Source organism: Nannospalax galili, unplaced genomic scaffold (assembly GCF_000622305.1).
Source record: "Nannospalax galili isolate Female #2095 unplaced genomic scaffold, S.galili_v1.0 scaffold810, whole genome shotgun sequence".
Classification (NCBI taxonomy): domain Eukaryota; kingdom Metazoa; phylum Chordata; class Mammalia; order Rodentia; family Spalacidae; genus Nannospalax; species Nannospalax galili.
The window spans coordinates 275,971-301,054 of NW_008329132.1; the positions used below are offsets into that span (position 1 = coordinate 275,971).

General features: G+C 45.8%; 1 protein-coding gene across 1 annotated transcript in view; it reads left to right on the top strand.

Moving 5' to 3' along the window:
* CUNH10orf143 (chromosome unknown C10orf143 homolog) overlaps positions 1–25,084 on the top strand; it is a 59,402-nt gene that overhangs the window by 22,907 nt on the left and 11,411 nt on the right. The gene's annotated exons all lie outside the window — the stretch shown is intronic.

Sequence of the window (25,084 nt, forward strand, 5' to 3'; positions counted from 1 at the left end):
CCAGGAACCTAACACTTAGCAGTCTATTAGCGTCCATCAGGCCAAAGGCTAAGTGTGTCATCAGACAGACTTGCTTGCTTTACTGTAACCTCCCTGCCCAGTGTTCCCAGCAGTGTGTTTGGTAAATGCACAAAGTGTCTTGTGTGACTGCAGAGCTCTACCTGCTTCCACAGTGGAGCACGTCATGGGGTGATCTGAGTCCCTCTTCCCAAGCCATCATCACCAAATAAACTGTTTCTTACTCTTCTTGAGGTGAAGGTTGTGTTTTGCACAGATAGCTTGCTCGAGGCAAACGTTGGAATCTGGAAACGTGATTCTTCAGATTTGTTCATTTTTTTTATACATTAGATCAGCTGTGCAGAATCCTGTGAATCCTCTGTGAATTTTAGGATCAGCTTTTTAATTTCTGCAGACAAGTCAGCCAGGGTTCTGCAGTGCTGTGAACCCAGAGCCTTGGGTGTCTGTGCAGACATTCTACCCCTTAGAGGCATCCCTGGGTCATTCCCACGCCCCACCTCCTTTTTTCAGAAAAGTTTAGTTTGAGACAGGTTGGCCTTGAAACTCATCCTCCTGCCCCAGGTTCTAGAATAGCTGGGATTATAAGGAATGTGTCTCTACACCCTGCTTAGCTGGGGCTTGTTATAGACTATGTTGTCTGTGGGTTAATGTAGTAAGTACTATCTTTTAAAAAATTTTTTCATTATTTTTGTTTTGTGTGTATGAGTGTATTGCCTGCATGTATGTGAGTGCGCCCATGTCATGCAGTGCTGTGGAGGTCAGAAGAGGGCATTGGATTCCCCTGGAACTGGAGTTAAGGACAGTTTGTAGCCACCATGTGGGTGCTGGGAACCAAACCTGGGTCCTCTGCACGAGCAGCCAGTGCCCTGATCTGCTCAGCTATGTCTCCAGCCCCAGCAGCACCGTTTTGATAACAAGTCTTCTGATTCCAGAACATGGAACTTCTTTCCCTGTTTTGTTGGTTTTCTCTTTCCTGTTCACTTGCTTCCAGTCCAGTCTCTACTCCCCATTTGGAGCTCACTTGCTCCTCCTTTGAGGTTCTTAAGGCCGAGGCTGAAGTCAGTGGCTTGGGACAGCTCATCTGAATTTGGGCTGTGGTGCTGTCACATTCTGCCTAAGGACCTTTTTTGTTTGTTTGTTTGTTTTGAGACAGGGCCTCCCTGTAGCCCCAGCTGTCCTGGAACTCACTATGTAGACCAGGCTGGCCTCAAGCTCACAGAGATCCGCCTGCCTCTGCCTCCCAAGTGCTGGGATTAAAGGTGTGCGCCACCACGCCCAGCCTAAGGACCATTTTAATACAAGTTTAAGTGTTCTGCTTTCCTTATTTTTAGTTAAAACTCTGCAGTTGTCCTTTTGGTCTCTCCTTTGATGTTCACTGGTTATCCAGACATATTACTTAGTTTCCAAATATTTGAGTGTTTTCTAGAGATCCTCTGTTACTGCATTCTGATTTAATTCTGCCAAGAGCACATTCTGTATGACTCGAGTCCTTTCAAGTTGCTAACCTGACTTCTTGTGGCCTCAGACTTGGCCAGATTTGGGGCATGTGCTCTTCTGTTTCCTGAAGAGTCCTGTGCATGTTGGACTGGTTGATAGCTTGGCTTAAATTTCCATCTTCACAAACTTTCTTTATATTCTGTCACCTTCCCTAAGAAGGTTCTGAAACCTAGGAGTGTAGCGGGCATGTGTCTGATCTCCTCGCAGGTCTGTGGTTTTCCATTCTTGTACTTGGCAGCCTGGGTATCAGGTACATCACCATGCTGATGAAATCCACCATGCTGATGAAATCCACCATGCTGATGAAATCCACCATGCTGATGAAATCCACCATGCTGATGAAATCCACCATGCTGATGAATGGCTTTTGTTGTGATGGAATCTACATGGTTGGATATTGGAGAAGGTCTGACTTTCTTCTGATTAGTATTATATTGTATAACCAGGGGTTTCTTACTTTGTAATCTGTTTGTATCTTTAAAATAAGTTTCTTTATAAAAATATTTTTATTAATTCTGATATATTCTGATCATATTCACCCCTAACTCCTCCCGGATCCTCCACCACCCTAACCCCCTCCCCCAACTTCATTTTTTAAAATAACCACCGAGTCCAATTTGTACTGTCCGTATACTTGGCGTGGGAGTCATCTGCTGGAGCATCGTGGACTTATTGGGAGCCACACCCTTAAAGGAAACTTGTCCTTCCTCCCCTGAAGCCCTCAACTGTCGGTAGTTCCTCAGCCGTGGGCAGGAGCTCGTGGGCACCTCCCCCTCCATGTTGCAATGTTGACTGGTGTGGTCTTGTGCAGCTCTTGTGCAGTCACCACAGCTGCTGTGAGCTCATGACAGCAGCGGCCCTGTCCTGTCCACTGATGCTGGTCTCCTGCCTTCTCTGACCTCTGGCCCTCACAGTCTTTGTCCCCTCTTCTGCTGTGGTCTCTGAGTGCGCGCGTGCATGCATGATATAGATGTCCAATTTGTTACTCTCTGCACTTTGACCAGTTATTTCTATGTTAACCATAAAGCGAGTTTCTTACATACTATAATTGGTATGCATTTATTTACTCTGGCAACCTCTGTCTTTACATGTGACTATTGATATAGTTAAAATCTTTTAACCTCCCCCCAGTTTTCTTTTTTGGAGGCAGGGTCTCACCGTGTGTAGCTCTGGGTTGGCCTGGAATTCAGTGTAGCCCAGGGTGGCTTCACACTTGCAGTGATTCTCTTGGCTTTGCTGCTCAAGACTTTTCTCTTTTTATGTGTATGAGTGTTTTGCCTGAATGTATGTAAGTGCACCGCATGCATCCAATGTCCTTGGAGGTCAGAAGGGGGCATTGGCTCTCCGGAACTGGAGTTTCAGGTGGTTGTTAGCTACCAGGTGGGTGCTGGGAGCTGAACCCAGGTCCTCAGTAAGAGCAGTCGGTGCTCTAAGTGCTGAGCCATCTCTCCAGCCCCATGTCTTTTGCTTCTGAGGCAGGATCTCACACAGCTCAGGCCGACCTTGGAATTACTGTTTGCTCATTGGTTAGTGGTTACAGCTCTGCCGTTTGCTTTGTGATCTGTATGACACAGGCAGTCGGCTGTAGTGAGATTCTTTGTGATCTAGTGTGTGTCTAGTGTGTGGTGTGATGTGGTGTATGTGGTGGGTGTGAATGGTGTAGTACAATATGTGTGTTGTTTGGGTGTGATGTGTATGTGCTATAGAGTGTGTGTGTGTGTGTGTGCATACTGTGTGTATGTCTGTGTGTGTGGTGTGTGGTGTATGTGTGGTCTGTGTGGGTGTGTGTGGGTGTGTGTGCATGCTGTGCTGTGGTATATGTGCTGTATGTGTATTTATGGTGTGTGTGTGTGTGGTATGATGCATGCTGTGCTATGCTGTGGTATGTGTGTGGTGTGTGTATGCTGTGCTGTGGTGTGTGGGGTGTGTGTGTGTGTGTGTGTATGGTGTGTGCATGCTGTGCTGTGTGTGTGTGCTGTGTGTGTGTGCTGTGTGCGTATGGTATGTGCATGCTATGCTATGGTGTGTGGGGTGTATGTGTGTGTGTGGCATGTGTGCATGCTATGCTATGCTGTGTGTGTGTGCTGTGTGCATGCTGTGTTATGCTGTGTGGGGTGTATGTGTGTGTGGAGGGTGTTGTGTGTGTGCATGCTGTGTTATGCTGTGCTGTGGTGTGTGTGGTGTGTGCATGCTGTGCTGTGGTGTGTGTGGTATGGGCATGCTGTGCTGTGGTGTGTGTGGTGTGTGCATGCTGTGCTGTGGGGTGTGCTGTGTTATGCTGTGCTGTGGTGTGTGTGGTATGTGCATGCTGTGCTGTGGTGTGTGTGGTGTGTGCATGCTGTGCTGTGGGGTGTGTGGTGTGTGCATGCTGTGCTGTGGGGTGTGTGTGGTATGTGCATGTTGTGCTGTGGTGTGTGTGCTGTGTGCATGCTGTGCTGTGGGGTGTGTGGTGTGTGCATGCTGTGCTGTGGGGTGTGTGCTGTGTTATGCTGTGCTGTGTGGTGTGTGTGCTCTGTGCATGCTGTGCTGTGGTGTGTGGTGTGTGCATGTTGTGCTGTGGTGTGTGTGCTGTGTGCATGCTGTGCTGTGGGGTGTGTGCTCTGTGCATGTTGTGCTGTGGTGTGTGGTGTGTGCATGCTGTGCTGTGGTGTGTGTGGTGTGTGCATGCTGTGCTGTGGTGTGTGTGGTGTGTGTATGCTGTGCTGTGGGGTGTGTGTGGTGTGTGCATGCTGTGCTGTGGTGTGTGCTGTGTGCATGCTGTGCTGTGGTGTGTGTGGTGTGTTATGCTGTGCTGTGCTGTGTGGGGTGTATGTGTGTGTGGAGGGTGTGTGTGTGCATGCTGTGTTATGCTGTGATTTGTGGGTGGGGGGTGTGTGGTGTGTGCATGCTGTGCTGTGGTGTGTGCTGTGTGCATGCTGTGCTGTGCTGTGTGTGGTGTCTGTGCTCGCTGCTGAGCTGCTTTGTGTTTGGAGGCAGGGTCTCACTAAGTTGCCTGTACTGACCTTTAAGTCACACTGTAGCCCAAGTAAGCTTTGAACTTTCGGTGCTCCTGCCTCAGCTTCCTAAGTAGCTAGGATTACAGGCTTGTGCCACCAGGCCCACCTAGGCATCTCACATTTGATGAACTCTGACCCCAGAGGTCCAGGTCCCAACAACTCTGTACAATATCACAGAGAAAACTGTAGCAAAGATGCTGGATGAGTGGATTGCTCAAAGGCACTGATAGAAGATGTAGGGAGGGGCTGTGATTTCACATGGAAACATTCCCAGCAGAACAGGGCAGCTGCTGCCTGGGCGCCTGTTCCCAGGGCTGTTTTCAGCTTCAGCCGTCCCTGCTGCCTCTCATTGCATCCAGAACATTTTCCATCTCAGGCGTTGTAATGTTTGTTTGGGATCTCTCTCTCTCTCTCTCTCTCTCTCTCTCTCTCTCTCTCTCTCTCTCTCTCTCTCACACACACACACACACACACACACATTCTGTGTTTCTAACATTTGGAGCAGATGTAGTTGAAATAACCCTTGGACTGGTTTCTGCTAATTCTGTAGTTGGAAATGAGGTTTGTTGCCCATGGTTTTCCCGGTTTTCTCGACCCCAATGCTTCAGCCTGTAGAGGGACAGAGCATGGTGACAGGGAGCAGGCTGCTTCCGTCACAGCTGCCAGGGCAGTCACAGCTGCCAGGGCAGCGAGAGAGTGGTGCAGAGGCAGGGGCTGAGCATAGGATGAACTCCTTAAAGGCAAACCCATGACCTGCGAGCTCCAGTGAGGCACTGCCTCCAATTAGCCCTCAAGGCTGTGGGTCCCTCGACGAGGTTGGCACCTCATTGATCTTCACCCCTCAGGACCCCACCTCAGAACACTGCTGCACTGGGGTCAAGTCTCCAGCTGGTGAATCTGGGGGTGCTCCATGTCAAACATGACCTAGTGGCTTTTTATTGGGTGTTAACACAGTCAATTGTGTGGGTGGCTCAAAAGCAGCTGTCTCACCATCCTACCCAGCATGGGGTGGCTCGGGAGCTGCATCCGTGGGGCCCCTTACTGTCCTACCCAACATGGGGTGGCTCGGGAGCTGCATCCATGGGGCCCCTCACCGACCTACCCAACATGGGGTGACTCGGGAGCTGTATCCGTGGGGCCCCTCACCGACCTACCCAACATGGGGTGACTCGGGAGCTGCATCCGTGGGGCCCCTCACCGACCTACCCAACATGGGGTGGCTCGGGAGCTGCATCCATGGGGCCCCTCACTGACCTACCCAACATGGGGTGACTCGGGAGCTATATCTGTGGGGCCCCTCACAACTAGTTCTGCAACTCAGGAGTCTCCCTCCATTGCTTGCTGCTGCACAAGCCTGGGGAGGGACCTCAGGAGTCTTCGAACTTTCTGAATTTCCTGAGTCTCAAATTTGAGCTTCCTGGGCCTAATATGTCTTCACAGCTTCCTGACTCTTAAAATCCAGAGGAAGTTGCTTCCCAACACAGATATACTCAATAAAGTTATTTGAAGGACTTCTTAAAAGCTTTTGACCACTGTGGCATTGCACGACATGGGCACACTCACATACACGCAGGCAATACACTCATACACAAGCCCTGGTGCTTTCTTCAAAGCCTCTGAGCCCTGGGAGCTGGGTGGGGAGGGAGCAGAGGTGCTGGCCCAGCGCAGAGAAAGGAGTGCAGGTTCAGGTCAGGATGTGCTCTCATGCAGTCGGGAACCCCAGGAAAGCTGGAGCCAAGCTCTGGTGGTATCGTGACATCACGCAGCAGTTTGTCTCCCAATGGATCTAGAACTTCCATCACCATTCAATCACTAAGACCACCTCTGAGAGACAGCCTTGCTTACCACAGCAGCCCCTGGTGCCTTTTGCCCTCACACACATAAAATAAAAATAAATAATTTTAGAAAGAAGTGGTCTCTGGAGCTGGGGAGGTATTCAGTGTTGGTGAAGTGTTTGCTACACAAATGAGGTCCTGAACACTGATCCCAGCACCCATATGAAGCCAGATGTGGTGCGTGTCTGTACACAGTCCCAGTGGCGTTTTACATATATGCCCTCATCGTAGAAATTATCATCCAGATCCTTTTGCCTTTTATTCTTTTATTTACTTTTTAAATTTGCTTTTATTGAATTTTTGTGTATTTCATACAGAACATCTCAAACAATCTTAATCATGTTTATGCCCTCATCCCCACTGGCACCCTCCCATAGCTCCACCCCCTCACCCCCACCCCCAGAACCCATATACTCTGTCATTCCAGTCAGGCCCATTGTGTCAAGTCAGTACCCCCAGACATTCCCCAGTGCAAGTCCATCCACTGAGGTCTAGTCAGCCTGTCTAGATTCCCTTGTTTTTGAAAGATCAGCTCTTCTTCCCCCTTCAGCAATAAGTTCCCAATATTTCTTCAGATAAGATTGGGGTCTGCTATTCACTCTCCAGTTCTCTGCTGCATGGGACTTGTATATGCTGATACCATTGCCGTAGAATCATATGAGCGGGTTCCCAGGAACTTGTAGGACTCTGTTTCCATATGGTCATGAACCTCCTTGCTGGCTCTTACGGTCTTTCCACCCCCTCTTCAATGATGGTCCCTGGGCCTTGGGTGGATGGAGTTTAATAAAGGGGTCCTGTCCAAGGACCAGCATTCAGCAGACTCTTGATCTCTACACTCTGGCCGTTTGTGACCTTTTGTGTTCCGGGCCCTCCGCTGCATGAGGAGCGTCATTATGAGAACTGAGAGATTCCTTAGTGTCCTCTTCTTTACCCCTGTTCTATGTTCATGAGCCTTAGGTGTAGAGTTGCATTGTAGATGTGTTATTTAGGCCTGGGCAATTCATAGACAGTGTGCATGTGTGACCAGTTCTGGTACTTGGTAATAGCCTCCAACTGGTAAAAATGAGCTTCTTTGATGAGTGGTGTCTGGGATATTTGTCTGTAAATATAAGGATACACATTTTGCACATAGTAAGAAATCACATTAGTCTAGCAATGTGACAGTCTTGGGGTTTTCTCTAAGATCCATGACTTCTCTAGTCGTATGTATTTGGTTATGTTTACAGTACCACACTTCAGTTTCCTCCCATTGAGTGGGCTTTTAGTCCAAGTAGGTAGCTGTTGATTCCCCCCAAGATAAAAGTGCCACTACTGCACTAATGTCATATGCTGTGCTGGCCACTGATGTGGTTATTTGGTCTTGAAGCTGGTGTTGGACCATCGATTGATGTCTTCCCTTGGCACCTTCGTAGCGCTCTCCAAAGCTGTGAGAGCCGCCTTCAGGTCAGTTGCAGCTCTATTGCTCCAAGTCCTGTGTCTGAAGTACGAACGTTGTGTCTTCAGCAGTAGGGTCTTACCTTCAAGTTCTGGGAGGCCACCAAGGGCTGTGGCAGTAGCTTGAGTAATTTCAGGAGACTTTTGGACCACCCTGGCCAACAACTCAAGGGACAGTTTCTCCTGCCTGACACTGTTTCTTGTTATGTAGCCTTTAGCTATACACATGGACTCATGTAGAGATAATGTATGTGTAATTTGTCATTAGGTTGTTGGACTAATATGGTTCCCTCTGGTTTTATAAAACTAGCTAGGCATTGTTTGTCTCTCTCCTCTCTCTCCCTGTCTAACCCTCCATCATGGTTTACCCATTAAGTGCCCCCATTTTCCCCATTTCTCCCTTGATAACACCCTTCTCCTATGGTCCCACCTCTCTTGAGCTCCTTCTTTCCCTTTGTCCCCAAGATTCCTTGTATACCCTTCCCTCCCTCCTCCCATTAAAATAATCCCATTTTTATCTATATCTTCCTTATTAAGGCCTGTTTCCCACTGTTCTTCTCTCTCAGATTCTTTCTTTTCCATTATCCTGGTTCCTGTAGTTATGTCTGGATACATACTCACTTATCAGGATTTGGTGCTAGGATCCACATATGAGGGAGAACATAAATCATTAGTCTTTCTGAGTCTCTGTTACTTCACTTAGTATAACAGCTTTTAGTTCCATCCATTTACCTGCAGATTTCATGATTTTGTCTTTCTTTAATGCCGTGTAGAACTCCATTGTGTAAATGAACCACATTTTCATTATCCACTCATCAATTGAAGGACACTTAGGTTGCTTCCATCTCTTAGCTATTGTGAAAAGAGCAACAACAAACATGGATGTACAAGTGTCTCTACAATAGGATGAGTCCTTTGGGTGTATGCTAAGGAGTGGTATAACCGGGTCATATGGTAAGTTCATTTATAGTTTTTTAAGAGTTCTCCACACTGTTTTCCATCAGGGTTGAACAAGTTAGCATCCCCACCAGCAGTGGGTGAGTGTTCCCCTTTCCCCACATCCTCACCAGCATTTGGTATCATTTGTTCTCTTGATCTTAGCCAGTCTGACTGGGGTAAGATGAAATCTTAAAGTGGTTTTAATTTGTATTTCCCTAATTACTGGTGATGTTGAACATCCTTTTTTTTTTTTTTTTTTTTTCTTTTTTGGTCTTTTTGAGACAGGGTCTCTGTAGCCTGAGCTGTCCTGGAACTCACTATGTAGACCAGGCTGGCCTGGAACTCACAGAGATCCACCTGCCTCTACCTCCCAAGTGCTGGAACTACAGGCATGTGCCACCACACCTGGCAATGTTGAACATCTTTTAAGATGCTTCTTAGCCATATTTCTTCTTTTGAGAACTCTCTGTTCAGCTCCTTAGCCCATCTTTTCATTGGGTTACTAACTTTCATGATTCCTTGTTTTTGAGTTTGTTATATATTCTGGACATTAAACTTCTGTCAGATGTGTCACTGGTAAAGATTTTCTCCCATTCTGTGGGTTTTCTCTTCACTTCCTTGGTTGCCTACTTTGATGCATAGAAGCTTTTTAGTTTAATGACGTCCCACTTGTTGATTTTTGACCTTGTTTCCTGAGCAATTGATGTCCACTTTAGAAAAATCCTTTCCTACAACTACATCTTACAGGTAATTGCCAGGGTTCTTACAGTTTCAGAGTTTCAGGCTTCACATTGATCCATTTGGAGTTGACGTCTATGCAGGGTGAAAGATAGGGGTTAGTTTGATTCTTCTACAGGTAGAGATGCAGTTTTGACAGCACCGTTTGCTGAACATGCCGTCTTTCCTCTAGTTCTTGGCCCCTGTCCCAATAATTTTCTCCTTCCCTCTCTCTGTTTGACCCGCCCTCACTTTCTTCAGGGTCTCTTGCTCAGGGTGCTATCAGACAAACCACAGAACATATTTTTATCTGAGTTTTTCATTTTATATCTTGGGTAGGGAGGGGGGAAATGGAGTAACTTACAAAGAAACAAACAACACCAAGCTCTGCGAGGCTCCTCTGGCCCTTCCAGATCACTTCCACCCACCCACAGTCTCTGTTAACTTTCATCCATGCATGGTGGGCCTGCAGTCTCTCCCCAGATCAGTAAATGCGGGTGAGATTCTGCCATGGCGTCTTTTTCACTCCACGGCCAGGCAAGGCTTCCATTCCAAGATGGTGCCCAGAAGCCCCTCCCTCCACAGCTAAAGTCAGTTCTCTGCAGCAGGCCCTGCCTGCCAGAGGAACCAGGCTGCTTGGTATACAGCCCCTTTGTCAAATATCAGGTGGCTCAAATTGCATGTACTCATATTTCTGTCTTCAGTGTTGTTCCATTGATCTATGGATCAATTTTTGTGCCAGTACCATGTTGTTTTTATGACTTTAATTCTGTAATATAGTTTGAAATTTAGTATTATAATTCCCCCAGCATTGCTCTTAGGTGCTCAGGGTTGCTTTGGCTATTCCAGCTCTTTTGTGCTTCCATATGAATTTTAGGATTTTTTTTTTCTAATTCTGTGAAGAATATCATGGGGATTTTGAATCTGTGAATGACTTTTGGTAGGATGGTCATTTTCACAATATTAATTCTTCCAATCCATGAGCATGGGAGGGCCTTCCATCTTCTGATGTCTTCCTCAATCTCTTTCTTTAAAGATTTAAAATAGTCCTTGTAGAGGTCTTTAGTGTCTTTGGTCAAGTTTATTCCAAGGGTTTTGTTTGTTTGTTTGTTTGTTTGTTTTTAAGGCTATTGTGAATGGGAGTGTTTCCATGTATTCTTTCTTCAATTGCTTGTTATTGGTAGATAGAAAGGCTACTGATTTTTGTAGATTTATTTTGTAATCTGCCACTTTACTGAATGTGTTGATCCATTCTAGGAGTTTTCTGGTGGAACTTTTGGTATCTCTTAGGTATAGTATCATATCATGTGCAAAAAGTGTTAGTTTGACCTCTTCTTTTCCAATTAGTACTCCTTTAATTTCCTTCTCCTGTCTTATTGCTCTAGCAAGACTTTCAAGCATTGTATTAAGAAGGAGTTGAGATAGTGGACAGCCTTGTCTGGTTCCTGATTTTGATGGGAATGCTTCCAGTTTTTCTCCATTTAGAATCATGTTGGCTGTGGGTTTGTTATATATGGCTTTAATTATGTCGAGTATGTTCCCTCCAGTCTAATTCACTCTAGGACTTTGAACATAAATGCATGCTGAATTTTGTCAAAAGCCTTTTCTGCATCTATTGAGATGACCATGTGGTTCTTGTCTGTGAGTCCATTTGTGTGGTCACCGCCAGCGGTGGCCGCTCCTCCATTCTCGTGGGTGCCGCTCCTTCGTTCTCACAGGCATCGAGGCTGCTCCTCTGCTCGCCTGGGCTGAGGCTGCTCTTCTGTTCGCCTGGTGCTGAGGCAGCTCTTCTGCTTGCCCTGTGCTGCCTCCTGTCATCGCTGCTTCACCCTGGTCCCAGACCCCAGGGCTGGTGAGGAGACTGTGTCAGCAGAGCCGCATTCAGACACGGGAGACCAGGTTCAGTATGTTCAGTGACACAGGTCTGGTTTATTGCAGGAAGGCACAAGCTTATATAGGGGTAGTGGTCCAATCACAGCACAGCAAGTAGGATACCTTATTAGCATAACAAGTTTAGCATCCTATCTCAGTACAGCAAGTAGGATACCTTATTAGCATCATCCTATTAGCATAACAGACTTAACGTCCTATCACAGAATAGAGGGTAGGATGCCTCATTAGCATACTGGGTTTCAGATTACAGAGCCTGGATTCTTGGAAACCACGTGACCCTGACAGTTGCGATATCACCCTAGGCTCAAGCCTGTCTCCCACACATTTGTATGATTTATGACATTTATTGACTTACTTATGTTGAACCATCCCCACATCTCTGGAATAAAGCTGACTTGATCATGGTGGATGATCTTTTTGATGTGTGTCTGTATGTGATTTGGTGGATGTTCTTTTTGATGTGTGTCTGTATGTGATTTCCAAGTATTTTGTTGAGAATTTTTGCATCTATGTTCATTAAGGATATGGATCTGTAGTTTTCTTTTTTGGTTGTATCTTTACCTGGCTTTGGTATTAGAGTGATGTTGGCTTCATAGAAGGAATTTGAAAGTTCTCCCTCTACTTCTATTTTTTGAATAAATTAAGTAGTATCAGATATAGATCTTCTTTAAGAGTCTGGTAGAATTCTGCTGTGAATCCATCTGGGCCTGGGCTTTTTTTTAGTTGGGAGATTTTGTATTACTGTTTCAACTTCTTTATATGTTATGGGTCTGTTTAAGTTGTAGATCTCTTCTTGGTTTAGCTTTGGTGATTCCCATGATTTTAGATATCCCTCTATTTCTTTTAGGTTTTCAAATTTAATAGTATATAGGTTTTTGAAGTATTCCCTTATAATGTTCTGGACTTTTTTGTCATCTGTTGTGATGTTTCCCTTTTCTCTCTGATCTTGATTTTGGAGTTGCTCATTCTTCTTTTGGTTAACTGGGCTAAGGGTCTGTCTATCTTGTTTAGCTTTTCAGAGAACCAGCTCTTAGATTCATTGATTCTTTGTATTGTTTGCTTTGTTTCTATTTTATTAATTTCTGCTCTGATTTTTGTTGTTTCTTCTCTTCTGCTGGGTTTGGGATTCATTTGTTCTTGCCTTTCCAGAGTCTTGAGTTGCAATGTTAAGTCATTTGTTTGTGTTCTTTCTGATTTTTTTTTTTAACATAGGCACTAAGAGCTATAAACTTCCCTCCAAGGACTGCTTTCTACATATCACAGAGGTTTTGTTGTGTTGTATTGCCATTTTCATTTACTTCCAGAAATACTTTCATTTCTTTCTTACTTTCTCCTTTGACCCATTCATCATTCAGGAGTGTGTTGTTTAATCTCCATGCAATTATTTCAAGCTTTTGTATTTGTTGAGGGTTGTTTTGTGCTCCAGCTTGTAGTTGACTTTGGAGAAAGTTCCATAGGGTGCTGAATAGAAAGTGTATTCTTTGGTGCTTGGGTGGAATATTCAGTAGATATCTATTAGGTCCATTTGATGTATGGTGTCATTTAATTCAGATGTCTCTCTGTTTATTCTTTGTCCCATTGACCTGTCTAATGGAGACAGTGGGGTATTGAAACTCCCTACTATTACTGAGGTGAGATTAATCTTTGTCTTAAAGTCCTATATTACTGTCTTTATGAAGTTGGGTACACCAGAGTTTGATGCATATATGTTCATCATTGTAATATCTTCTCGGTTAATTGTTCCTTTGATCTGAATGCAGTGGCCCTCTTTATCTCTTCTGATTAGTTTTAGTTTGAAGTCTATTTTGTCAGATACTAGATTGTACCCCTCTGCTTGTTTCTTAGTGCCATTTGCTTGAAATATTCTTTTCCATCCTTTTATCTTAAGGTAGTGCCTGTCCTTAAAGGTGAGATGGGTTTCTTGCAGAGAACTAAAAGATGGATTTTGTTTCTTAATCCAGTCAACTAGCCTGTGTCTTTTGACTAGGGAGTTCAGTCCATTGATATTTAAAGTTATTATTGAAAATGTGTATTGATTCCTGTCATTTTGATTTGTTTGCATTCTTGGTCTGAGTTTCCACAGTTACACCTTCATTTAGTTTCTTTCTGTTACCCCTTGGGTATAGTCGTTCCTTTCTTCAGCTCTTTGTACTGCTTAAAGAACTGTCTGAACGGCTGGTTTTGTGGACATGAATTATTTCAGCCTACTTATGTCATGGAAGATTTTTCTTTCCCCTTCAACTATAATAGACATTTATGCTGGGTATAGTAATCTGGGTTGGCATCTGTGGTCATTTAAAACTGGGAATACTTTTGTCTAGGCTCTTCTGGCTTTCTTAGTTTGCATTGAAAAGTCAGCTGTCATCCTAATGGGTTTTCCTTTATATGTGACTTGTTGTTTCTCTTTTGCAGCTTTCAATAGTGTCTCTTTGTTCTGTATGCTTAGTGTTTTTACTATGATGTGCCATGGAGAGTTTCTTTTCTGGTCCTGTCTGTTTGGTGTTCTATATGCTTCTTGTATTTGTATGGGCATGTCTTTCTTTAATTTTGGTAATTTTTCTTCTACAATTCTGTTGACGATCTGGTCCATACCGTTATTCTGAGATTCTTCTCCTTCCTGTATGCCTATCATGCGTAAATTTGGTCTTTTTATGGTGTCATACATTTCCTGAATATTTCATTCCTGTGTTTTTTTAGATTTTTCATAATCTTTGCTTGAGTGGTCTAATTCATCCACTTTATCCTCCAGTCTTAATAGTCTGTTTTCCATTTCATTTATTCTATTGGTGAGGCTTTCTCCTGTTGTTTCTAATTGACTTATTGAGTGTTTCACTTCCTTCATTTCAGCCTGAGTATTCTTCAGTATTTCTAACTCTTCTGATAATTCACTCAGAAGTTTATTCCTATCTTCTTTCAGTTCTTTGATTTCTTTCTGTGTTCTTTAAATTCATTGAATTTTTTAATCATGTTTATAACTGTTCATTTGAACTCTGTGTACTGGGTTATCTGTAGGGGGTTCTCATTGTAGAACTCCTCTACAGGACTATTACTCCTTGGCAGGGACATATTATTTGTGTTTCTCTTATTATTTTTTCATTGTGACTTTGGCATGTGTATTTCTTTTGTTGTTTCTGATTTTTGTGTGAGACTCAAGCCTTCCTTTGTTGAGTTTAAGTCTATTTCTGTTTGTTTACTTCATGTGCCTTTGTTGTTTTCTTATTGGGTATGAAAAGCTCGTTGGTCTAGGCTTCAGGTTCTTTCTTTTGATCTTATATTGGAGGAGCCAGATGGCTTTAGTTCAGAAGTTCCCACAGAAGCCCAAACCGTGTGAGGATCAGATGCTCTTAGGCTTCCTCCTAAGGTCTGGGTCCCTCTAGTCAGCAGGCACAGTACAATTTAGGAGGTTTGCTAGGTAGAGGTAGGATTCTTGTGCACTCAGACAGACGGGGAAGGAGTCTGGTGTTAGGAATCCCAGGCAGGTTGTGGATGGGGACAGCCAGGGAAGGAGGCTGGTCTCAGGTATGCAAAGGTAAGTTGGGGATGGAGGCAGGCTGTGAGGTCTCTAGGAAACTAGACTGAAGAATTGGGGTGGTCTGGGTATAAAGGATTGGGACACAGTGAGTGGATCTGGGCCAAGAGGGTAGTCCAGAGGTCTGGGGTGCCAAGAGCAGAAGCTGGCCTGTGCCCAAGGCTAGAAGGAGAACAGGATCATTTTTCCCTCTTATTTTTTAAAATATTTTATTTGTTATTTTTATTTTATGTGTATGAGTGTGTTGTCTGCATGTATGTGAATGCACCCGTGTCGTGCAGTGCCGCAGAGGTCAGAAGAGGGCTTCAGATTCCTCTGGAACTGGTATCAAGGACGGTTCGTAGCTGCCATGTGGGTACTGGGAATCGAACCCGGGTCCTCTGCAAAAGCAGTCAGTGCTCTTAACCACTGAGCCCTCTCTCCAGCCCCCCATTTTCCCTTTTAAAGGATGCTTTTTGTCTTGTTGAGTTTAGACTCTGTGCGTGTGCATGTGTGCGTATGTGTGTGTGTGTGTGTGTGTGTGTGTGTGTGTGCGCGCGCGCGCGCATTGTGGGTACTCTGGGTACAAGTTCTTTATCAGTATGATATATGAACATTAGCTCCAAGAACATGGCTTATTTTTTTCAGTTTTTAAAAAATATTTTTATCTTACATGTATGAGTGTATATTGCCTGCATGTAAGTGCACCTGTGTCATGCGGTGCCATGGAGGTCAGAAGATGGTATCAGATTCCCTGGAACTGGAGTTATGGATGGTTGTTAACTGCCATGTGGGTGCTGGGAATTGAACCTGGGTCCTCTGCAAGAGCAGTCAGTACTCTTAGCCACTGAACCATCTCTCCAGCCCCTATCTTTTCAGTTTTTAAGGATGTCTTTTGAAGCCTATTTTTTTTCCCCCAGATGTGTCTCCTTTGTAGCCCAGACTGGCCTTGAACTTCTGGTCGTCCTGCTTCTGCCTCCACACCACCACACGTGGCCACCCATGTGGTTGTACTCAAACTCACAGAGACCCACCTACCTCTGCTTCCTGTTGCTTGAATGCTTAGGAAATGTAAGTCTTCAGTGTGTTTCTTTTACAGAACCTCTTTGGTATTGTATCTGAAAAATCACCTGGAAGATCTCGAAAATCTCAGCAGACTTTTTTCTGTGTTCTTCTTTAAAAAGTTTGATACTTGCAGTTTTGTATTATTTTTTAAAGATTTATTTTTATTCTAAATGATGTGTTATACAAATGTGTATAGGTGCTCTGGGAGGCCAAAGCAGTCAGAGCCCCTGTAGCTCAAGGATGTACGGGCTGGGAATCACACGCTGCTCCTCTTGAAGAGCAGTGTGTGTTCTTTACTGCTGAGTCATCTCTGTAGCCCTGTTTGCTACTTTAAAAATTATTTTTATTTTTGTGTGTGAGTATTTTGCCTGCCTGGTTGTGAGTACACCCCATATGTGCAATGCCTGCAGGGGCCAAAAGGGGGAATCAGAGGCCCTAAACTGGAGATACAGATAGCTGTTAGCCACCATGTGGGTGCTAATAATCTCTGAGCCATTTCTCCAGCCCCCCATTATTTATTTATTTTGGGTTTTTTTTTTTGGAGACCAGGTCTCACGCTACAGCCCCAGCTGGCCTCAAACTCACTATGAAGACCAGGTTGGACTCAAACTCACAGAGCCACCTACCTCTGTTTCCCATTGCTGGAATTAAAGGCACACACCAGCATACCTGGTGTGTTGTTATTTTTGGATACAGGGTCTTGTTATGTAGCCCAGGCTGGCCTTGAACTCAGGATCTTCTCTCCTCAACTGCAGTTTCTGGGATTGCAGGTGCATGCCACTGTGTGTGGCTTGACCAGCAGCTCTTACATGTGTGTGGTCCACTTTGAGTTGATTTCTGTGTGTGACGCGTGTGGCAGGTCATCCGTCTGTCCATCTGTCTCTTTTTGCATTGAACGTTGAGTCATCCCAGCATACTTTCTCATGGACTGTCGTCCCCACTAAATTTTCTTGATACTGTTGTCAAACATCACTTGACTGTGGATGCGATGGTTTCTTCCTGAGCTCAGTTCCCATCCATCCGCCACTGGCCTGCTTACACCCGCAGCTGCCGTGTGCTCTCCGGTCAGTGTAGCTGTGTGTTAAGGTTCTGTTGGGCTTTTTCTCAGTCTTCTCCAAACGTCCTTCTGTCAGTTGTATTTTGTCTGTCTCCAGCTGCTTTGGACAGTCACCAGGCTTTGGGCGAGGCAGCCACGGCCTTCAGGCTTCCTTCTCCTTCTAAACTACAAATGAGTGCCTACCTTCCCTCCCTGTTGGAGGTTGTGGGAATGAGTAGAATAGTGTTCTTTGAATGCAAGGCACATTTATTAGGGCCTGTGTGTCCTCAGTACATATGTGTAATTGTTTTCTGGAAGATCCGTGAAGTTGGGGCCAGGTGCTCTAGCCCAACACTGGAGGGAAAGGTCTTTAACATCATCATCAGAGGTGGTACTTGGGCTTCCTTTGTACTTGGTGAACCCTGCAAGCCCGAATTGAATCACCGGCAAGTCCATCAAATGCTCCTACCCCCCAGCTTTTATTGGCCGTGTGACAAAAGAGGTTCCGGGTCCAAGCTGTGTGGTCACTGGACTCTGAGATCCCACTCTCCATGAGGACAAGGCGGCAGGTCCTCCTAGCAGTGGGGGAGGCCTCCTAGGTCCCGTCGTGGCCAGCCGGGCTCCCCGTGCTGCCCTGCATCAAGCTGTCCGAAGTCCACGTTAATAGCTGCGTCTTAGTTGTCGGCATCGACGTCATCCTTGGTGACAGTCACTTGGTGGTCCAGGCAGGGTGAGGGCAGAGTAGTCCAGGCAAGCTTGGAGACTAGTTACTCGAGGGAGGGAGAGCCCCTCCACAGCACAGCCCTCAGGTCCCTGCCAGGACGGAGCCCCCGGCACCTTGGTGGCTGAGGGAAAGGGCCAGTCTTTTGTTTCTTGTTTGTCTTGCTGTTTTAAGGATGTCTTTCCATGGAACCCAGGCAGGCTCAAACTTTCAGTGATCCTAGTGTCTCTCCCCTTTTTAAACTTAGAAATGGAAGAGCGGTTTTTTCTTGCTTTTCTCTGCTGTCCCTGCTGCCTTGTCTCCTAGCTCAGCGTGGGCCTCTTCCTCTGCCCCTGCCTTGCTCACTCTTAACCCTCCTGTCTTTGCAGGCTGGACTTGGCAAGAATTCACACTGAGAATCCTGCTTGGTCGGTCAGGAGGCCTTGGAAAGTGCTGGGGCTGAGGGAGGCCTTGTTCAGGCCCCATAGGAGCTGAGTGAGAATCCAGGCTCTGGCCATCACTGCCTCACACAGTGCCAGACCTCAGGGTGCTATAGAATGCATGCCTCCCAAGTGCAAGGCCATTTTCCAGATGAAACTGTCACTGGGACAGAGTCTTGTCCCTGCTTTGCTCTGTCTGCAGACTGATGGCCATCACCAATACTGACTGCACAGTCAGCTCCTTATTACAGCAGACAGAGCCAGGCAAAGCTGCGAGAGCCCACTCAGCAAACACTTCCTATAGCAGATTAGCCAGTGGCATAGACTCAGGGTGCACATAATCCTGAGGATAAAGTCTGTTAGTAAAATTTCCTAGAATACATTAAGAATTAAGGATAGATTACTACAACTCTTCATTATGGTTTTTATTAGCATCATGGAGACACGTCTTCACTGTGTAGCCCAGGCTGGTCTCAGACCTGCCATCTTCCTGCCTTGTTTCATGATTTACAGTGTGTATGCATAACTCATGCTGACTCACCTTAGCACACATGTATGTGCTTAGCTCTTGGTGTTTGGGATCTGAGACCAACCCTTCCCTTGCTCTGCTGATTAAGAAGAGAGCCAGTGCTTTTCAGTTGAGCTCAAAGGCGGCTCACATTCTTTCTTCTCAGCTGCCCTGGAGCAGAGTGTGAAGGAGCCAGGTCCTCCATGCCCCACCCAGTGCATCTGGTGTGTGTCTGGAGCTCTGGCCCCTGCTGTGTTCCCATGAGCACCCAGGTCATACCCCAAGTCTGGTTTCTGCTAAGGCTCCGTCCATCAGCATGGAAGCCATGCTTTTGAATCTCGTTCTGGCAAATTGCTAAGTCTTTAACCACCTCCCTCCTGGACTCTTCATTCATGAAGGTCACTTGGGCCCAACACTTCCAGCACAGGAAACAGTCCATATCAACTGAGGGGGTGACCTCCTCAGGGAAGGCAGCTGGGCGTTCCGCGTCCTGCCCCAACCTTTCCCATCTCTGGGGCAGTCAGTAGGAGCCATGACTGTATTTTAATTCATGCTCTAGAGAGGCCTCTGCTCAGTCAGCTCCTCTTGGATTCGGCTGTCCTGAGGAAAGCGTCTGCTCACTGGTCTGCTTCAGTTGTCCTGAAGTGTTTAGCTCAAGCATGCCCTACTACCCGTGCTGCCTAGCACTTGGTCTCCTGAGTCCAGGCCTGGCCTTGGTAACTGGACCATTGGCCGCAGGAGTGTGTGGATTGGTGTCACCTGTGATCAGATCTTAGTGCTTTAAATCCACTCTGGGACTTGAGGGTCACCACATACCACTGTGGTATCATGGGACTTGTGCTTTCTCCTGCATCAGGGTGTTGGGACCTGCCTCAGCCATCCAAGGGACGTTGACTGACTCATCACCATGGGTGATCACACGTTGACTGACCTTCCAAATGTTTAACTGCACACCCATTGTGTAGAACAGAGTTCCAGAATCACCCATTGGATGTACACACTAGCCGTCTATCTATACCTGGGCCTCCCTCCATCAGTCATTGAGAGGAGAGCAGGAGAAATGTTGCTGCTGACCCATGTCACTGACGGCGACGAGGGCGACAAGGGCGACAAGGGCAACAAGGGCGTGCCTGCTAATGGTGTGGGGGCTAGGGTCCACATAGTGTGAAAACTGAGCAGACGCCAAATAACCAGAGAGTTAGCTGAACCTTAGTCTCGTCTTCTTTGAGCTTTCATCTAAAAACGCAGGAGACTGTCTTATTTGCAAAAATCTTGAAGAAAATTGATATGATTGCTGTAATGCATGACAAAATAAGGGTTGAAATTTTTTGATACATTAGAATACAGTATGGGGCAGGGGCATGGCTCAGTTGGCAAAGTGCTTGGAACCATGAGGGTCTGAGCTCAGTCCCCAGAACTCTCACAAAAATGCTGGGCATAGTGGCATTTATAATCTCAGTGTTGGGAAGGCAGAGACAGAGCTCCTCAGTCTTCCATGGTCAGCCTAGCCTGATGGACGAGCTCGAAATCCTCCGCAGTCCTTGGCGGCCAGCCTAGCCTGACGGATGAGTTCCAGGCCAAAGAAAGGCTCTGTCTGAAAAACCAAAGTGGACTCTGCCCTGAGGAATGCCAGCTGACGTCAACAGACACGTGCACGTATGTGTTCAGACTTGAACCTATGACCCTGAGATTGAGTGCTATACCCACTGAGTTAGCCCAGGGGGCATGGAGTGTTCTTTCCTCTATCTGTGTGATGGCACACCACCCTTTTTTACTTTGCGTTTAGCAGTATGTTCTTGAAATAACTGTAGTCTCCACAGAAATCTTCCCTCTCCTTTTTTGTTACTGAGTTTTTTTGTTTTGTTTGTTTTGTTTTGTTTTAGATAGGATGTCAGCATGTAGACCAGGCTGGTCTCCAACTTGTGATTCTACCACTTCAGCCTCCCAGGGCTGTGGTTACAGCGTGGGGTGGGTCCACGCCCCATGCTTCTACCTTCTTTCTGTGTCAGCATGAGCCCACTGCTGTGTGTACCACGGTTTCACCAGCTCTCCCATGCACAGGGCTGTGAGGTTTCCAGTGCATTTTAAACAGTGCTGCAGTGAATAACTGTGCAGATGGTTCCTCCAGCATTGGAGGCGTGCCTTTAAGGTAGATTACTAGAAGTGGGATTGCTGGGTCACAAAGTTTGCACAAGGCTCTGTCCTACTTTGCCCGCTTTCCTGCGGAGTGGGTCCCTCCCAGCGGTGTGGGAGAGCCTGTTTTTTGCAGCCTTGTTGACCGGGCTTGTGTCACATTTGGAAAGTTTGCCAGGCTGATGGATGACAGATGATGTCTTGCTATTAACTTAATTTGCATTTCTCTAAATACGAATGTATTAGTAACCGGTTCCATTGCTGCACTCACAGGAAGAGAGCTGCATCTCGTGCTCAGCCCACCTTTTCCTTTTCTTTCAGTCCAGGACTGCAGCCTTTGCAGTGATGCTGCTCACCTTCATGGCGCCCACCAGACCCCTCAGTTAACCCTCTCTGGGAGCACCTTCACTGACACCTCCAAAGATGTCTGCCCCACTAGAGCCCTTTGTTTCCTTTTTTTTGTCTTTTTGAGACAGGGTCTCCCTGTAGCCCCAGCTGTCCTGGAACTCACTATGTAGACCAGGCTGGCCTTGAACTCACAGAGATCTGCCTGCCTCTGCCTCCTGAGTGCTGGGATTAAAGGCATGTGCCACCACCCCGAGCATAAACCCTTTGTTTCTTAATCTAATCCAATTGACAGTCAAAATCACCATCCCAGTGATGGATTTTGAGCATTTTATTTTGTCTGAGGTGTGCTTGTCTGAGGTGCCTTTCAGCAGCTTCTTTGTAAATTGTGTGTCCTTTGATCATTTTGCAGGTGGAGGGTGTTGTCACTAACTTTTGTTTTGTTTTGCTTTTGTTCTTGTAAATGTAGGCTAAGCTGGCCTTGAACTCCTGCCTCCACTTCCCAAGTGCAGGGATTACGGGTTTTTGCCACCACATACAGCTTGTCCCTTGAGTTTTATGAGTTTCCTGTATGACCCTATTAGCCCTTCCTCCAGGGCATGTGTTCTACATACCTTATCATTTTCACTGGTGTCTTTGACTCTTGGGAGTGTTAGTTTTCGTTTTTCAAGGCAAGGTCTAGCTCTATAGCCCAGGCTGTACTCACATTTGAACTCCTCTTGACCCACCTGCCTCAGCCCTTACTGCTGAGCTTTCAGACCTTGCCTTATGCTTGGCTGTGATCATTTTGCTTTGCCTTGAAAACATTCTCATTTTTATGCAGTCAGATTTATCAGCCTTTGTTTTGTCGCCTCTGGGTTTCGAATGTGATTAGATTCCAATGTGGGGAGGAAGTCTCTCAGGTTTCTTTCTAGCAGCACTCTAATTCTTTATACTTAGATCTTCTGCATTTGAACCGTGGGCCCTTTTGGTTTATTTTTGTATATGGTATCACATACAGGTTTAATTTTTTTTTCTTTTTCCAAATGGCTACCCAGTTGTCTGAAGAACTTAGACACAGACCCGTTACCCGGGTGTGACGACACTTATAATCCAGTGTGTGAAAGGCTAAGGGAGAAGATTACTGTAAATGCAAGGCCAGCCTGGGCTATGGCACGGCCTCGTCATTAAAAAAGAAAAAGTAGGCCAGGTGTGGCAGCGAATGCCTTTAATTCCAGCACTTGGGAGGTGGAGGCAGGCAGATCTCTGTGAGTTCCACGCCAGCTGGGACTACAGGGAGACCTTGTCTCTTTTAGACCAAAAAAGAAAAAAAAAAGAGAAAAAGCAGAAGTAACCCAGTAATTTTCAGTGACAACCTGGCATATAATTTCGAAGCTTTCCTGTACTTTTAGTTCTGTCCTTTGTCTGCTCTGGTTTTGCAGATATGCGCCCGTGTCATCATGATAGTTTAGTTTGTGGCCAAATATGAGTGACCATGGCCCAGGACACAGATTCCAGCTACCCCAAATCCCATGTTCCAACATGGAAGCAGTTTCATGAAGTTTTTATAGTAAACAGAATGAAGAAAAGTCATAATCAAGACACATTCAGATACGTTGGTAGAAACAGTAAGTGGACATATGCAGCAAAAGAGAACTCTGAGCTGAGGGCCAGATGCTGTCTGGTGGCAGCTAGGGCTTTGTTAAGTTAACACTTCCCAAAAGGTTTTTTTAATCTGTTAGTCACAAGATGTTGGATCAGAAGCAGAGGTGGCCGGGGGTGACTCCTTAGGGGCTAAAGATGGCCCGAGGAAAACTGCAGACAGGCTGTGGATCAGCACTCCCCCTCTCCACAGTCACTGAAGCAGTGGTCCGTCAGCCTTGCAGGACCTTCAGTCCCCATGCAGGATTTTTCTGGGAACTCCACTTCACAGTATGTTTTAATGTTCAGTGATTGTCTTTTCCAGGGTGTTCCTGAATATTCTTATGTTTGTTTTTCTTTATGACCTTTAGTATCTCTTTGTGTTAACTCTGTGAAATATTAGTAGCCTGTTGGTATTTTTACCAAGATCAGGTAGAATTTGTAGATTAACTTAGGAAGAACTCGTCCTCTTTGTAGTCACCTTGTCCAAGGATAGAGGACTTGATAGCTATTCATATGTACTTTTTCAGTATATATTTTTATTAATTTTTTGCATTTCATATAATACATCTTAATCATATTTTGATCCCCTCCCCTATCTGCCCCCCCCATAGCCCTCCCACTGGATTTCATGCATTCTGTCATAATATGTTAAGGCCTATTGAGTCAAGTTTGTGTACCTATATGTCCCTCGGTGTGAGTTCATCCACTGGAAAGAAGACCAGCTCTCCCTCACCCAGCAGTGATCAATTGTCAGTAGTTCCTTGGCTAAGGTTGGGGCCTTCTGCCCATTTCCCCAGTTTTTTGCGGGGTTTTGACTGGTTTGAGTTGGCATGGGTCTTGTGCATGTTGTCACCATTGCTGTAAGTTCATATGAGCAAGTTCCCAGAAGCCTGGAAAGCTATATCTTTGTGACTCTTACAATCTTTCCAGTCCCTCTTTTGCAATGGCCCCTGAGCTGTGGATGACTGAGGTTTAAAAGAGGAGTCTTATCCAGGGACACACACTCTGCGGGCTCTCATTCTCTACAATTTGGCAATTGTGGCTTCTGTGTTCATCACCCTCTGTTGCATGAGGAAGCTTCCCAGGTGAGAGTTGAGAGATACATTAGTGTTCTCTCTGCCCTCTGTTCCACTGTGTTCCATGTGCCTTAGGTGTGGAGGTTCTGATGTGGATGTGTTACTTAGGGCTGGTCACCTCACAGATAATTATTCTCTGTGTTTGAGCAGTTGTGGAACTCTGTCCGCCATGTCTTCACCTGAAGTCAGGTCTGTTTACCCCAAGAGTTATTTTAAGTGGTTTTTAGCGTTTATGATTAATAATCTTAGTCATTAAGTATTGGTCTTAGATGTTAGAGAATGGTAAATCTAGCACTCTGATCCCATGACATAAGGTCTCCCACACTGAATAAATCCATTAAGGTTAAAAAGCCCAACTCTGAGGGATTGTTGTAGTTAATGGTGACTGGTGTCATTTTTGTCAGTGATGGACCCACTGGAAAGAAGCCCACGCCCCAGTAAACACCCTCCCACTGGTACTCAAGGATGCAACCATAATTAAACTCAGTGGACACACCTACATACAAACACACACACACACACACACACACACCCGCCCCCCACCCCCACCCCAAAGCCTGGAGAGCTGGAGGTGACTTCCTGGAATAACAGTGGCTTCAGTGGAAGGGGTGAGAGGAGAGGGTAGAGACCGTTTAAAACTCATTGTATGCAAGGATGAAGCGGTCAAAGAATAAATGAATATTTAAAGCCAGCTTAGAAACTAGTGGTACTGTGGGTACTGAGCAGAATCAGGGAAACTCAGAATCGCCAAGGACACAGTTTTACAGCTGACTGTCGACACTGCAGTGATACAGCAGACCTTACTGGGAAGTGTCTTCTGACTTGGAGGTGTCCAGCAGAGAAGGGGTGCTGACACCAGGCCAAGGAGAGACAAGTGGCTGCTTACAAAAGTTCTGCCGCTGAAGTTCTGACAGCTAGGACGGCCTGGCCTGGGAGTGCACCACACCTTGGGCAACTTGGGGCTTTAGGATGCCCTCCTTTCTGCTGTGGACGGACTTCTACAGCCATGCTTTAGTTCATAGGGATGCAAAAGCCAAACGCCAACTTTCCCAGCGATTACCTGGTTGTGGGCTGTGTGTGCAGATCGTGAGGTCAATAAAAGTAATTTGCTCTTCAGTGTCAGTAAGACAGAATTATTCACAAGTGAACCATGCATATTGTGTTAAGAAAGTGTAACTCCGCATGCAGCAAAATGTGTAGAAACAGATAACTAGTTTTTGAACAGAATTTATAGGTTTGGCACATTTTAAATGAACCACTCACTATAGTTTATTACATGAATTGCAGCCAAAATTGTTTAAAATTACTGTTTTAAATCTAT